Raw genomic sequence first — 8990 nt, 5'->3', positions numbered from 1 at the left:
AACCATATATGCAGATATCTGTGAACTAAGTAACTGCACTGCAGATAACAATGTGTAATACTAGGGTCATGCTAGTGTTCTAGAAATGTGTTGAGTCTTTGTGCCCTGTCCTCGAATCCCCCACATATTTTTCTTGTAATGGAAGAGGACTTCAGGAATATCACTCTCCTGTAGTCTGCATTGTGACTCTGCCCTGTGGGTCCAGGAGCAGCATGATGTCTGCAGCCATTCTGGGAAGGAAGGGAAGCAGGAATCTGTACCTCAGGGGCATTGCACTCTCACTCACCCCCAGGCCCCTCACATGCTGGGAGGCGCTGTGCACAGGCCCAGGACTGCTTCCAAGCTCTTCTCACTTTGGACCATGGGGCTGGGGATGGGATCATGAGGGCTGAGATGGAGTGGGAGTGGGCCAGAGTGTAAGGGGGGTGGAGGAGGAAGTGGGGGTTCTGAGCAGAGGGCAGAAGAGGTCTGAGAGAGTGTGGTGGAGGCCACAGGTGAGGGCTAGTGCTTCAGGGAGGTGGTTAGACATGAGAGCTGGGAAATCAAGGCCCATCTCAGAAACCAAATAAGATTTGGCCACATTGCCATTTCTCCTGGCTCAGCAGGGACTCTGGCATCCAGCTCAGCATCTCAGAGAACACCTTATACCCAGGCAGCAGGGTGAAGCAGAAGTACAGTCTCACCTCCACATTCTCGGTTCTCTAGTTAGTGTATGGCCCTAGAAAGCAGAATCATCTTCCTGGAGCAAAGAACTGTCCTGGGCTGCTCACCTCAGATTGGCAAGAAGCTGAAGGCAGGTGCTGGGCAACACATGGACACAGGGCCCACAGGAACGAACCCTGTATAGCCCTTATGACACACCAGGTGGCCCGAAGGACACTGCGGGACACTGCAGTGATAGAAGGATAGCATAGTCTTTGGGGAATTGCTACATTACATAAGGTACAAATTTGCTTGGATTGCAGTAACTTCAGTTGCCCATAGTCCCTTAAGGCAATTCTGTTTACCTTGGCTTAGAAATACATGATCAATTCTGTAAATGGAACAATCTCTAAATGGCAAGCTGTAGAGAAAGAAACCCAAATGCGCTTCGAGGTCATGGGACCTGAACAGCTATCACTTCTGAGCTCTGTGTGAAAGGAGGAATAAGGAGGATAGTGAATACAGAGATGAGTGGGAAGTCACTCTGGGCTTGGGTATTGCTTAGCTCCACTGACTGAGGCAACAGAGTGCTGCAGGTGCACCAGTCCTGAGGAAGGCGTTATTCAGCTTCTGAGCTGGGGGGCCTGTGAGGATTTGGTGCTGGCTGGGGATGGGACAGAAAGGGGAAGCAGCCTCTCTAGGCTCCCAGGGATGGATTCCTCTGGTTCTCTTGGAGCAGTAGGACCTGTGCCCCAGAAGCGCTCCCAGCACCCTCTGTGCTCTCCAGCCAGGAGGACGCTGAGCAGACCTGGAGCACAGTAGATGGCTGTGAGCCTGCCTCCTTCCCCCTGACAAGGAGCAGCCTCTTGGGCAGCTGCTCTACCAGTGCAGGGTAACCACTCACCTCCTTGGCATGGAGGAGACACAGCCTTGTATGCACACAGTGTCCTCTCACCTGGGTCCTACTCTGGCATTTCTTTTTCTTTCTTTCTTTCTTTCTTTCTTTCTTTCTTTCTTTCTTTCTTTCTTTCTTTCTTTCTTTCTTTCTTTCTTTCCTTCCTTCCTTCCTTCCTTCTTTCTTTTTTTCTTTCTTTCTTTTCATTTTTTAATATATTTGTTATAGGTTCTTACTATGCAACTGGGATTCAAAGTGATTGTCCTATTTTCACCCGCTGATGCGCTGGGATTACATGTGTGTGCCACCACACCCAGACTTTGAGGCTGCCTCAGTGCACCTCTGGCATGGAGCTGGCATGGCATAAGGGACTATGGTTCAAACCCTGGTCATTGCGCTTGCCAAAGCATGTGCTTAGTCTACTGAGCTATCTTGCCAGCCCTGCCATGGCCTTTGTTGTGTTCAATTCAGGTTCCCAAAAGGCAGCATGGACCAGAGGGTGCAAGAGAGGATTTTCAGTGGGAAAGAACAAATGAAGGGCCATTTTAACTCAGCACGGCTCTTAAAAGAGTGATCTCTCAGGACACTATATGTTGATTCAGGGAAGTCCTCTACAGCCAGGAGGCTTCATCATGGAATTTCCACATCAATTTACACTGCTACTCTACAAGGGTCAGAAAAACAAGCATATTGAGAACTCACTACTTTATTGCTAATGTAAGTGGGGAGAAGATGTAGGTGGCATAGACACCAGCTCTTGGCCTAGATAAGAGAAAATCCCATCTCTTCTGTGGTCTCAGGGAAGGGGAAGTTGCTAGTGCTGCAGGGGCGCATGGAGGTCACCTTCATGCTGGACAGCAGGTGGTGCATTTTGTTCACTGCTTCTCTCTGGCTCCCCCTATATTTAACTCTCTGAATCTTGAACCAGACCTGCAAAGAGGGGACAAAAGGCATGGGATTAGAGCAGTGAAGAGTTGCTGTCACCCTGAGAAACATGTCATGTCACTTCACAGGCACTGCCCTTTGACTTGCACAGCAGAAGCCCTGTGCTTGTTGCTCCTCTATGCTGTGGGCTGTGAGGGTTGCTCAGTGAAAGGCACTGCACTATGCTGCCCGCGGCCCTAGCTCCACGTCAGGCTCCAGAATCAAACAAAATAACTGAGGAAACAGAACAGCCCACCGCCTACTGCACCTCACCCTCATAAGCACTAGGTCCAAGACCTGCTCAGGCACAGGCTGACAAGCTTCCCCTGCCCTCTTCAACTCACTGTTCCTGAATGGTCTCTCCCAGAGTTGGGATACAGGTCTAGGGGACAAGATGCTCCAGTGCCTGATGTTAGCTCCAGGGCTTCTCAGCAGGTGAAGCAGCACAGCATCCTGACTGCTGACCCCACACCAGGCAGCTCACTCCTGCCCCTCCTCACCTGGAGAGCTTCTCCAAGTGCCAGAGCCTTGGCATGACAACCCCTGATCTGTACTTAAAGGTCTATGGAGGGTGAAGCTGTCCCAGTTTGAAAATTCTGCCCTCGGTTATCACATGGGCCTGTTTGCAGAAGACTCAATTCAAAGATGCGTAAGCTCCATTCATCCTCCACAGCCTTTTCACAACAAAGGGCAGGGGAACCAGGAGCTCAGATACTGCTGCAATTTGTAGACTTGTGAAAGACAGACGTTGACACCTGCTCATCCTTAGTGAATGACACCTGTCCATGTTCTTGCCCGCTCACAGCTTTAAGGGCAGGACAGTGGCCATGGTCACCAGTGTTTCTCCTGCAGTCTCCAACCTGCAACACCCGCAGGCCTCTCTGGGCCAGGAACAAAGCCAGTGCACTGCATTCATCAAACCTTCCAGGTCCTGGACCACCCTGCCTCATACCCAAGTCCATGCTCTACCCCATGGACAACACAGCCCAGCCCTGGTTCCCAGAACAAAAGAGGAGGTGCTCTCCAGGAAAAGGGGCCAAACAGTGAGGAGTAGGTGGAGTTACAGGACTGCTCCTTTGTAAACTTCTGCTGGCCATTGCACTACAGCAGACCAGGAACTGTGTCAGATAGCCCTGTCCCATGCCCAGCCTCTCAGCCTCCATATTCTTGAATATTATTCAGGAAGGACCCCTTTTTAAAGCTCTCACACTGCCAAAGATAATGACACAAGCAGCCTTCTTTCCTCCTGCATCTTGCATTCTTCCCAACATGAATATAAGGTGTCAAGAAGCCCAGAGCAGAAGAGGTGGCTTGAAGAGTACAGAAACACTCCATGGGGGACAACTCCAACTGCACACGGGCATGAGCTCACAGTCCGTCTGCTTCATGAGCCTGCTTTCCTAGCAGTCCTACTACTTTCCTCAGCAGAGGGAAATCACACGAAAGTTTCTTGGGAGCCTAATTCTGAGAGATTGGCCATCCTGAGAACATTTCCCTCCTTGTTTTTCTGTGCCTGCTGTTCCCTCCAAAATCCTGTGAGAGAGGCTCACAGCTGGGGAGAGGAGGAACCACTTCCCACACCTTGTATAGTGACCAGCAGAAACACGTCCTACACTTCTGCTCCTGTGCTTCTCAGGCAGCCTGCAAAAATACTCCGCAATTCCTCCCCAAGTCTCCAGCTCAGACAGCCTGGGGGGAGCCTGGATGGAGGCACTAGTAGGCCAGGACTCAGGGGCCTGCTGTCTTGGACCCGAGCCCCACATCCTCAGCCCATTTTTCCTACTGCTCTCTGGCCTGCACTCTGCAGCAATGCTAATGGTGAGCCCATCATGATATTCTGACCCACGCTGTACTTTTCATGTGATACCTACCTGGATTCTTCAGTCTCTCCTAGATAACATCTCATCCCAGGAACTACTCCTGCATTGCTTGTCACTGCCACACAAAATAAAGATTCTATTGAGCCAATGGAAAGCAAAGATTCTTGTAGTGAAATTCATCCTACTCCATCAGCAAGTAGAATCACCGAAGAGACACCCAGGATTTGGAGGCAGACTTATTTTCAGTGACAGGCACTGATCAGGATCATTTCCAGACTATCAGGCCCTGACATCTAGTTATATAAGGAGTATATTGGATAAGCAAGCAGGAAGCACAGAGGCAGAATGGTCGTCAGCTGGGCATTGGTCTCTACAGTGTGCATCCTAGAGGCCACGTATGCATCCCAGTGGCCAGCCCTTTCCAAGAAACAGGAGGAACCAGAACTGCAACAGGAACTATGACCTGGGCAGCTAACAATCTGAAGTCTACTGGCTGCGGTGGAGGTGGAGAGCATTTTCAGCTCCACTGCACTATAACCTTGCTCTCTTAGCTCTTTTGCACTAGACAAGAAGGTTTTCAAAGGGAAGTGCAGGTTCATTTGTTGATTTATTTACAGTATCTATTTTGTGTAACATTCTCTTATACACTATAATATTAGATTCATTTTCCTACAAATATGTGAGATTTCCTGATTTACTATGAGGAAATTTGCTTCAACATATAAGTGCTTTGAACTCCAAGCTTGTTTCTGGAACACATAACACTCCAAAAGAAAAGTTTTATTGTACTTTACATGAAGACATGCACAAATCTATGCTGAAAACTAGGGCCACACCACCATATTAATCCATAGATCCTATCTATTGTGAATAGTACCCCACCAAAGGACAAACACACTTGCCTGTATTTAGAAAATATTCCAAGGGGGTGCTATGGAATGAAGGGAAGCTGCTGAGGCAGTAGCATGTGACTCACCTTCGCTGCAGCTTGCAGAGATGCTTGGACTTCTAATCCTCTTCCTTTGCTTCCCCTTCCTCCTGTACTTGGCTGCACCCTAAATCAGGAAAATGCTGGCATTTGGTGTGTGCACATCTATTGTCCAACTTCCTGGGAAGGTCACTATAGTCATTGGGACAAACACAAGCATCAGGAAGGAGATGGCCAAAGAGCTGGCCCAGAGAGGAGCCCACGTGTATTTAGCTTGCTGGGATGTGCAAAAAAGAGAAGGAGTAACCAGAGAGATCCAAGCTGTGACAGGGAACCAGCAAGTGTTGGTGCAGAAACTGGACCTGGCTGACACTAAGTGTATTCAAGCCTTTGCTAAGGACTTCTCAGCAGAGGAAAAGCACCTCCACATTTTAATCAACACTGCAGGAGTGATGATGTGTCCCTACTCCAAGATGGAAGATTGGTTGGAAATACACATAGGAGGGGCCAGGGAGATAGCTCAGTAGAATAAACACTTGCCTGGCAAGCACAAGGGCCTGAGTTCAATCCCTGGTTCTGCCAAAATAAAAAGATACACATAGGAGTCAATCACCTGGATCACTTCCTCCTGACCCATCTGCTGCTAGAGAAACTGAAGGAATCAGCCCCACCTAGGGTAATAAATGTGTCCTCCTTGGGATATCACCTAGGCAGGATTCACTTCCATAACCTGCAGGGCAAGAATTTCTACCATTTAGGGCTGTCCTACTGCCACAGCAAATTGGCCAATGTGCCCTTCACCCAGGAACTATCCAGGAGGCTGCAAGGCTCTGGCATCATGGCCTACTCCATACACTCTGGCACCATGTGCTCCCAGTTGACCAGCATTTGGCTTTCATGAGGTGCACATAGTGGCTGTTCTCCTACTTCCTCAGAACTCCGTAGCAGGGAGCCCAGACCAGCCTGCACTGTGCCTTAGCAGAAGGGCTCGAGGCTCTGAATGGAAACCATTTCAGTGATAGGCAAGTGACATGGGTCTCAGGCCAGGCTCATAATGAGACAATAGGGAGACAGCTGTAGGATGTCATCAGTGACCTGCTGGGCCTCCCAGTGGATTGACAGGTGATGGCAGTTGGACCCAAAAGAAGACTGCTGCTACTGATACAGTATTCCCTGCCAAATGATCCTCTTCCAAGATGGCCAAAGGGAACACCAGGAGCAGAACCTTGCAGCCTGGTCAGATGGTGTCCAGGAGCATCTTGGCACGCAGCTGGATCTCACATTTGTCTAGACCCACTTTCTTCCTCTATTGCTGGAGCATTCTGTGCCTCTCATTGGATAAGATGACCTCATATGACCTGCACAGCTTATTTTCCATCTAAAATTTCCTCCTGTACAGGAGGATAGTGAGCCCTTCCTGGAGTGTGATGAGGCCCAGGAAGTTGGTATGTGTAATCCCATGGAAAAATTACTGGAATCCTAGGAAGTTAATTCCAGTCTACCACTTCCAGAGCAACCCATGGTGAGAAAGACACTGAGGCATATTTGTGGGTGTGGAGAGCCAAGGGTCCTAAGTCCAGCCATAATGATGGCTCTCTGGAACAAAGGCATCGACCCATGGCTGAACCCAAGCTGTATTGTGAAGATGTCCATCTCTCCAGGCTCCCATGTTTACTTGGGAGCTATGGAGTGGGGGTGGAGGAGATGTCAGGGAAAACACTGCCCTGTCATCTTTGCTTCAAGGACCACAAACCCGCACCTCAGCTGGGCCAATTTGCATTACTTAGGGCCAAGTGAGGGGAGCGGGAAAGCTCCTAGCCAGCTCTGCACAGAGCAGTCCATGGACATAGGGCCAGGGTCAGCCAAAATGGAGACAGTTCCTCTTTCAAGGACAATCATCCTGACGGCCCTCCACATCGGAGGTCTGTGCTCTGGCAAGGTTGATGTATGAGAATGTGGACTGGCTTCATCCTCTTGTTCACACTGTAGTTCCTTCGAACCAAAAATAATCCTTCAAGAGGGGGCCATATTTACACCTTAGCTGAATGTCACAAGGCACAGTGGCTTTCTCTAAGAGCAGAGCTTCATAACACCAGTAGTAGAATTCTTCCAGGAAACTCTTCACTGAATCTGTATTGTGGCCTGGCCTTAACTCTGAAAACCTAGAGCCACTGATTCTAGGACATTTTCCCCATGTCTACACCACAGAGCAGCTGCCTTTCCTAAGATGTTGTGGGATTTGGAGGAGGACAAAAGTAAAAATCAAATTCGATGATCATGTTCCTACCCTTGCTCAGGCCAATAATGAGGTAATAAAAGGAGCACTATGACAAGGTAAAAATAATAATAATAATAATAATAATAATAATAATAAATAATATTCTGAGAAGGCCTTTCTGTCTGCGCCTGACATGATTCTCTGCAGGAGCTTTATTGCATTTTCCCACAGCATAGCACTTCAGAACCATGCCCTCTCCATCTCCTCCTGGCACCTACCCCCGCACAGCCCCTGAGTGCCCCTGCCTCTCTCAGCTCATCCTGGTTCTGGGCAGTGGATCCAAGCTACTGGACCTGTGGCAGTGATGCTGCTGCTGCTGCTGCTCCTGTTGTGCATGCTGCCTCCCACACTAGCCAGGATGAAGGACTACACAGCTCACCAGGCCAGCACCCTGCAGGATAAGGCAGCAGGCAGAGCTGGCTGCCCAAGTGGAGAGGCCCACTGGGTTTCTCAGGACACAGAGGCAGCAGTGATTCCTGCAGGGGAAGCCACAATGAGGCTGTGCTGGAATCCTACAGCCAGGCCTGCTGAGCCCAGTGACAGGCAGCGAGCCCTGGCCCAAATCACCCTACCCCTGGGGAGGGGAGCAGGGGTGCAAGGAAGAAAAATCCCCCAAAATGAAAAACCTCAAAGAAGACTCATTTAGTAATATACAGTAATATTTGTTTGTTTGTTTTGCTTTTGTTAGTTTATTTATTTTTACTTTATACCAACATGTGCTTTCTTAGAACTAGTGTTATGTGAACAAGACAACTCTTCTGGGCTTCCTTCTCTTGGGCATTGACTTCTTCCTTCATCAGCTCAGTTGTTTGGTAGTCATCTGTGTGGCCATGTGCTCTTTAGAACTATTCACAACAATTAAGTATTTCTAATCCCCAGGAAAATTAAGTGGAATCCAATCAGGTCCTCCTATTCTAGACTTTGTCTTATTCCAAGATCAGGTCTACTAGTTGTTTGGCATTTCTGTGGGTGTTTGCAGAGGGGAAACAAAAGGCAGAGCCAGATCCAAGTTAGTAGTGACTATGACCAAGACACTGAATCCACATGGGTGGGGTTGGTTAAGGACCAGCACTCAGGGCCACGTGCTCTGTGGAGCATTATGCAAGACCGTGGTACCTAGTTTAAAAAATATATAAAGCACTTCTACAAATAATAAAAGCTCAACAGAAAAATGGGGAAAGAAGCATAAAGAAGAATTTCATAGACCCTGAAATGCATGCAACTAATAAACATATCACCTCTCTAATAACCCTTAAGATCACATTTCATCATCATTAAATGCCAGCTTAAGACAAATCATAGAAATCTAAGAATATCAATGTTGGGTATCAACAGGCTTTCATACATAATACTGGAAAACAATTCAGCATCATCTTTAAGGTTGAACATGTACATACTTAGTAAATAGAACATGTATATTTGGTAGATCTCTAAGTATGTAGTAAGAGAAACTTCAGTACATGTATACCATAAGACACACATACAATGAATTCCCATAGATGC

At 48.3% G+C, this 8990-nt stretch overlaps 1 pseudogene; it reads left to right on the top strand.

Moving 5' to 3' along the window:
* Positions 1-5277: 5277 nt before the first annotated feature.
* On the top strand, positions 5278-6328 carry LOC101577437 (annotated as a pseudogene).
* The last annotated feature ends 2662 nt before the right edge of the window (positions 6329-8990 follow it).

Source organism: Octodon degus, unplaced genomic scaffold, assembly GCF_000260255.1.
Source record: "Octodon degus isolate 3935 unplaced genomic scaffold, OctDeg1.0 scaffold00319, whole genome shotgun sequence".
NCBI classification, from domain to species: domain Eukaryota; kingdom Metazoa; phylum Chordata; class Mammalia; order Rodentia; family Octodontidae; genus Octodon; species Octodon degus.
Note: the sequence above shows the minus strand (reverse complement) of the source record. Positions and strands in the feature narration are given on the sequence as shown.